General features: G+C 49.7%; 1 long non-coding RNA gene across 1 annotated transcript; it reads left to right on the top strand.

Moving 5' to 3' along the window:
• The first annotated feature begins 4,319 nt into the window (after positions 1 to 4,319).
• Positions 4,320 to 6,984, top strand: LOC117883322. The gene is made up of 2 exons (XR_004647233.1): positions 4,320 to 5,436; positions 5,536 to 6,984. It is a non-coding gene; the product is annotated as an uncharacterized LOC117883322 (long non-coding RNA).
• Positions 6,985 to 7,539: the final 555 nt, after the last annotated feature.

Consider the following 7,539-nt stretch of genomic DNA (forward strand, 5'->3'; position numbering starts at 1 on the left):
GGGGGGCAGTTAGGGGCAGGGGTCCCAGGAGGGGGCAGTCAGGGGACAAGGAACGGGGGGAGGGTTGGGGGTTCTGGGGGGGCGGGAAGTGGGAGGGGCAGGGGCGGGGCTAGGGCGGGGCTCCTCCCGTCCTCTTTTTTGCTTGTTGAAATATGGTAACCCTAAATATAGTATCTAATGTCTCATGTCCCCCTGATTGCCTTTCTTGACTCTCCTGGGATGCCGTAACCCTCTGGTTCAGGCGCCCTGCTTCACAGGAAAGGCTACAGAGCTTAGCTCACGAGTACCATCAGTCAAACCAACAGAGAGAGGTGAAGTGATTTGTTCAAGGCCACACAGCAGGTCAGCTGCAGAGCTGGGACCAGAACTCATAATACATTACTCCATAAGAAGTGTGACAAAGTTCCTCCTCTATCTTGGTGGGTCCTGCGCTTACTGGCAGATTTTCTTGCCTCAGAGATTCACCATGTGGGTTGGGGAGCAGCCCAGAGACCTTCCCCTCTGGAAGAACCCACAGTCCAGGTCAATTGGGAGGTTTGGGGGGAAACTTGGGCCCGCCCTCTACTCCGGGTTCCAGCCCAGGGCCCCGTGGACTGCAGCTGTCTATAGTGCCTCCTGTAACAGCTGCATGACAGCTACAACTCCCTGGGCTACTTCCCCATGGCCTCCTCCAAACACCTTCCTTATTCTCACCACAGGACCTTCCTCCAGGTGTCTGATAACGCTTGTGCTCCTCAGTCCTCCAGCAGCACGCCCTCGTCCTCTCCCTCTGAGCTCCTTGCGCCTCTTGCTCCCAGCTCCTCACACTCTCGCACTACAAACTGAAGTGAGCTCCTTTTAAAACCCAGGTGCCCTGATTAGCCTGCCTTAATTGATTCTAGCAGCTTCTTCTTAATTGGCTCCAGGTGTCTTAATTAGCCTGCCTGCCTTACCTGGTTCTAGCAGGTTCCTGATTACTCCAGTGCAGCCCCTTCTCTGGTCACTCAGGGAACAGAAAACTACTCATCCAGTGACCAGTATATTTGCCCTCTACCAGACTCCTGTACCCCACTAGTCTGGGTCCGTCACATATCCCTCCCCCCCTGCTCAACGCCAAGGGGTTGGGCAGCTTGGGACGCCAGACAATGCACATGTGGGACAAGCCATCGGCGTTGCCATGACGGCTCCCTGCTCTGTGTTGCACACGGAACTGGAAAGGTTGGAGGGATAAGAACCATCTGGTCACCCTTGTGTTCTACCAACCAATCAGTCTGCAGATGATAGACCGAAGTTCTCAGAGTATGTATATGGAGCAGCGTACAGAGGTCCTTCATTAGCTTTGACATAAATGGGGTTCCTTGGTCGGTTAATATCTCCTTTGGTAGCCCCATTCGGGCAAAGATCCCCACCAGCTCTTTGGCTATAGTTTTAGAGGCCGTGTTCCGCAGGGGGACGACTTCTGGGTAGCGAGTAGCATAGTCCAAAACAACAAGTATATATTGGTGGCCCCGAGCCGTATTCTCCGGGGTCCCACTAGGTCCATGGCTATTCGCTCGAAGGGGACCTCTATGATGGGAAGGGGTACTAAAGGTGCCCTCAAGTGGGGACGGGGACTGTGCAGCTGACACTCCGGGCAGGAGGCACAGTACCTCTGCACTTCTTCATGTACTCCAGGCCAGAAGAACCGTCATAGGACTCGTGCCAGGGTCTTCTCTACCCCCAAATGCCCCCCCAAAAGATGACTATGAGCAAGACTTAATACAGCGTTCTGGTGTTTCTGAGGTACTAGGATCTGCTGTACCTTCTGCCCCTGTACTGGTGCAACCCGGTATAAGAGATCCTTCTTCATTATGAAGTAGGGTCCTGGTCCCTGGGTTTTCCCTTCCACGGGGACCCCATCTATTTCAGTCACCTCCTTCCGAATGTTGTCATACCTTGGGTCTTCTGCCTGGTCCCGTCCAAAATTTCCTCTCCCGGGGCTAATCTGCCCAAGATCTAGGGGCCCAGTCTCTGTTGCCTCTACTGGTTCTGAAGCATTAGGGTGGGGGTCAGACTCAGGTGCTTCTCCCTCCTGCGTGGCCTCCTTTTCAGCTGCGCGGGTCCGCGTACCTACAAGAGCGACCCTCTGGCTTTTGGTCAGTATTCGGGTTCCCAAGGCCTTAGCTGCCCTTCTTTCCCTTTTTGTCTTTCTACCCTGTCTGGGAGTGGAGAACAAATCTGGGGATATTTCAGAGAAGATTGGGGGTTGACAGTCTGCTGTGGATGCCTCACCAATTTTTGGGTCCCCATCTTTCTCCAATCCCCCTACCGGGAGTAAGTTTCCAAACTCTGGGAAGTCCCTCCCTATGAGCACTGGGTATGGAAGTTTAGGGACTACACCTGCTGCTACCTCAGTAGTGTTCCCTTGGATCTCGATTTTTACTGGGATGGTGGGGTAGTAGCTAACTGTCCCATGGACACATGTTATCCCCGTGCGTTTAGCCTGTAGCAGCTGACTACGCTTCACGAGCTTCCCTGAGATAAGCATGATAGCACTCCCCGAATCAACTAGTGCCGTGGTCCCTCCCCCATTTAGTTTCACTGGTCTGGTATACATATGTGGGGTTAGTGAGACCCCCACAAGGTGGAGTAGGGAGCATGGATCTGCCCAGTTCCCCAGGTTACACTGCATAGGCTCCTCAGCATTGGGACACTGTGCAGCTATGTGTCCCCACTCTCCGCAGGCATAACATCTGTATGGAGCCCTAGGCGTTCCCCGGTCTCTTGGTTTGGGCAGTCTAACATCACAATCCTCTTCTCCCTCAGTGCTCCGACTCTTTGTGGCCTCTGATGGGCCTTCAGCCTCTCTCTTTTTCCACCTGGGCCCTCCTGGTGGCCCAATCACCCGAACTTTAGGGCTTGGTGCTGCAGTTTAACCCGGGGTGCCTCTTCCTTAACTGGTCGGGTCAGCTCTCTCGCTGTCCTTCGCCTCTCTACCAGGGCGACAACCTCGTCATAGGTGGAAGGTTCGTTCTGGCTTACCCAGGCACAAAGGTCTGTTGGTAGTCCCCTCATGTATTGGTCGATGACCAGAACCGCTAGTATCTCTTCCGGACTCCGGGACTCTGTTTGCAACCACTTTCGTGCGAGATGGATAAGGTCATACAATTGGGACCACGGGGTTTTGTCTTCCTGGAACCTCCAACCGTGATACTGCTGGGCCCGCACTGCTGTCGTTACCCCAGATCTGGCCAGGATCTCTGCTTTCAGTTGGGGGTAGTCTGCCGCAGCCTCTTCAGGCAGATCATGGTAGGCTTTCTGGGCCTCCCCACACAGGAATGGGGCAAGGATGCCAGACCACTGATCTCAAGGCCAGGCCTCCTGTAGGGCTGTCCTCTCAAAGGCCAGAAGGTATGCCTCTACATCATCCTCCCGTGTCATTTTCTGCAGCCAATGGCTGGCCCATATGAGCTGCGTCCCATCATGGCTGCGATTCAGCTCTGTAAGGGACTTTACCTGGTTTACCAGTTCCCGCAACATAGCTCGGTCTTGAGCAGCCAGGTCCATCAGCAGGCGATTAGTCTCTTGCTGCAGCCGCACTGCCTCCGGTTGGGCAGCTGCCTGGACACAGGTAACTTCCTGCTGGGCCACCTTAGCTTGTATCAGTGCCCGCACTACGTCATCCATGGTGGTGAAAAAAAATAAACCCTCTCCCTTTTTGTTGTGTTTTTTTTTTTTTAAATCGCCCTCCTCCTTCTGCCGCGCTGTGCACCCCAAGATCCCACCCCTGACACCAGTGTGACAAAATTCCTCCTCTATCTTGGTGGGTCCTGCGCTTATTAGCGGATTTTCTTGCCTCAGAGATTCACCATGTGGGTTGGGGAGCAGCCCAGAGACCTTCCCCTCTGGAAGAACCCACAGTCCAGGTCAATTGGGAGGTTTGGGGGGAACCCGGGCCCGCCCTCTACTCCGGGTTCCAGCCCAGGGCCCTGTGGACTGCAGCTGTCTATAGTGCCTCCTGTAACAGCTGCATGACAGCTACAACTCCCTGGGCTACTTCCCCATGGCCTCCTCCAAACACCTTCCTTATTTTCACCACAGGACCTTCCTCCTGGTGTCTGATGATGCTTGTGCTCCTCAGTCCTCCAGCAGCTCGCCCTCACCCTCTCAGCTCCTTGCACCTCTTGCTCCCAGCTCCTCACACTCTCCCACTACAAACTGAAGTGAGCTCCTTTTAAAACCCAGGTGCCCTGATTAGCCTGCCTTAATTGATTCTAGCAGCTTCTTCTTAATTGGCTCCAGGTGTCCTAATTAGCCTGTCTGCCTTAACTGGTTCTAGCAGGTTCCTGATTACTCCAGTACAGCCCCTTCTCTGGTCACTCAGGGAACAGAAAACTACTCATCCAGTGACCAGCCCTCTACCAGACTCCTGTACCCCACTGGTCTGGGTCTGTCGCAGAAGATAGCTGGAGAGTGAATCCTGAACTACAGCTCTCCCAGCCCCGAAATGTGCTACTCTGTGCTAACCTAAGGGCTTTCCAGTGCTGCATTCCAGTTGACTAATAAGCCCTACTCTTGTTTTGAAGAGGCTGTCGGGTGTCACTGCAAATACTTACTAAGGTGCATGGATCCCTGAAGAGTGTAAAAGTCTCTGACCAGGAGTCTTTCTCAGTTGGACTGACTGGGTAGAACTTATGGTGCAAAACAGAGGCTCAGTCTCGGACGTGTTGAAGCTGTGTGCCCTGCCCTTAAGGAAGGGTGGGACCCCTTGGGGGTCTGCATTCTGAAGGGATTCCTCCAAGGGACTGTTTAAAAGCTGGGACATAGCATAGATCCTGTGTATCCATGACAGAGAGCAGCAATATGTGTTTCAACTTCTGGATTTTCCAAAGACTGTTAAGGTCTTCCAGGGAAAGTCATGTCAGGATCTGATATTTGAAACACAAAACAAAATTTTGTGCGGGACAAAGCAGAAACTAGCAGGTGGCCTTTCCTGTTCATCCAGGTGTAACAGAAAAAGCAAGAAACAAAGTAGGGTTTGATTTGCAGTTCCCCTTTGAAGGGGCTATCAGTGCTGCGATTGTTTAGTGTCTCTCTAGAACTCCATTTGCTGATTAAGTGGTTCCCTGGCTGTTACAGACAAGCACCTCCAGTAGATGCACATCGAGATGTGACTTGAATATTTTGCATGTCTGTGATTCCTCTCCCCCTTCAGAAGATATTCTTGAGTCCATAGCAACATTCATTTGCATTTTGTTTCTATTTGAATCCATTATTTCAAGTCTCTTAATTAAGTAATGAGAATAGTTTTTCTTCCTCCTCTTTTTAGTATTCCTTATGTCTGCAGCCATCCCTCCTCAAACTGTGATGACAACACATCTCATAACTTAACCAGAAGCAGGCTGGGTCACCATTAGCACTTGGACGGGAGATCTCGGGAAACCCTAAATACTGCAGAAAGTGGCGTTTGTGCCTGGGGTCAGCATTTTCAAAACTGCAAACATGTAGCTAGAGAGTTGGGATTCTCAAGCCAGAAGTCAGTTAATTTTCAGTAAAAGTTTCACTTCTTTCCCACAGATTTGTCCCACTGAAGTGGAAGTTCTGATGAGCAGACTGCAGCACACCTTCAAACAAGAGCTGAGTGGAGTTGGGGCTAGCCTGGAGAAAAGATGGAAATTTTGTGGCTTTGATGGACTGAAAATGACTTGAATTTTCAGCTTGATTGGCTTTGGTCATTGAAAATAATGACAGACTATGTACCTCAGACAAACCTAGGATGTTACTCTAACCTACATGTACAATGGTTTTCATGAATAAATTATAGATTCTTTTATGGAATATCCCATGACTGAAATCACAAATGTAAGACAGCACCTAGCAGGAGACTCATGGAAGAAATTCAAATGAATCCCAGGTGCTGTAACTTTTTTGTTCAGTTGTCTTTTGTCTTATACTTAAGTACTGTCCAACATGTTCTATGAACAAACTCTTTGCTACTGTTTGACTTTTTGATATATTTTAAACCCAGCTAGCTAACTAACTGTTTTGACAATTTGTATGTGTTTTGTGTCCCCAATCTCTCTCACCATGCATGTTTTTGCTGTTGAGAGCAGCCATACACTATAATATGGAATAGCAAAAAAGAGACTTTCTGGCTTCTAGCATTAACAGAAGGGGAAAAAATCAGTATTTTATACAATTATATGCTAGAAATTCTGCACATTTTAAAAGAGAAGAGGAGGTTTATATGACTTTGCAAAATGCTTATGAGCCTAAAGGTCACTTACTTTACAAAGCTATTTTCTCTACTATATCAGATATGAGACTTTTTCAGATTTAAAAGCAAACCTAGATTAAAGCCAGTGTCATGGCAGCAACACAGTGTGACGTGTCCACCCTGTGCGGAATCACTTTGTAAATAATCTGATTTTAAAGGGGAAGGGTATTTAATTTTCTATACAGCTGGGAAACAAGAGTCCTAGTAAATGCCTGTATTTTAATAGTGACCTCTCCTTTGGGTTTACCATTGTCTGTCTTTCGTTGCCTTTGTCTTGCTGAACTGTGGAAGAACTGCTGCTGCAAGGGTCATAAACAGAGCATTTCCCTCCTCTTGAATGTTTCTAAAGAGTGGATCTGTGTATTCATAGCAAACTGTGAACTGCTCAAACCATGGACAGGGATTCCTGAGATATGGGGAGACATGAGAACACAACCTCCATTTACAAACAGTGCCTATTGCACACACGTCCTGCCAGACACCGCCCCATTGGCATGGTTGTGTACTCCGTGTCATTTCATGTGAAGATGGAGACAACTAATGGAACTGTTCTCTTCAGATCTGCTCTGTGAGATTCAGGCTGCGTTGGCCTGTGGTGCTTTGGGGTGTGGGTCACTCGCTCTCACGAGTCTAGTGCTTGTGCTGACTAAGCAGAAAGCAGGTGGAAAGCATTTCAGGGAACTTGTAAACGCCCATGTCACAGCTGTTGAAAGTTGTATTTTTTAAAAATAAAACTTTTTTACATCCTAGTTTTGTCTTTGTAAATTTCTTGATTCCTGTTTTATTTATTCTGTACCTAGGAATAATAGAATAACAAAAATAATAGGGACCTCGATAGGTCATCTAGTCCTGTCCCCCGCACTGAGGCAGGACTAAGTATTATCTAGACCATCCCTGACAGATGTTTGTCCAACATGTTCTTAAAAACCTCCAATGACAGAGATTCCACAATCTCCCCAGGTAATTTGTGTCCATGCTTAATTACCCTGACCATTAGGCAGTTTTTCCTAATGTCTAACCCAGTGGTTCTGCAGCCCAATTAGCTCACAGCTGCAGTTCAGTGGTGTGCTAAAAAAAAAATCTGGCCCCTGGCTGCCCGGCCCCATGCGCTGGGATCTGGCACCCAGCTGCCCGGCCCCCCACGCTGGGGTCTGGATCCTGGCTGCTGAGCCCCGTGCCTGGGGCTCTGTCCTGGTCTTGCTTTGTGGAGGGGTCTCTGGGTCGGGGTGCTGGACATAGGGGTCTGGGCAAAGAGGTTTTTTTTGGGTTGGGGGTGCTGTCATTCTCAGTCTGCGGCCCACAAT

The sequence above is a fragment of the Trachemys scripta genome, chromosome 9 (assembly GCF_013100865.1).
Source record: "Trachemys scripta elegans isolate TJP31775 chromosome 9, CAS_Tse_1.0, whole genome shotgun sequence".
Classification (NCBI taxonomy): Eukaryota; Metazoa; Chordata; order Testudines; family Emydidae; genus Trachemys; species Trachemys scripta.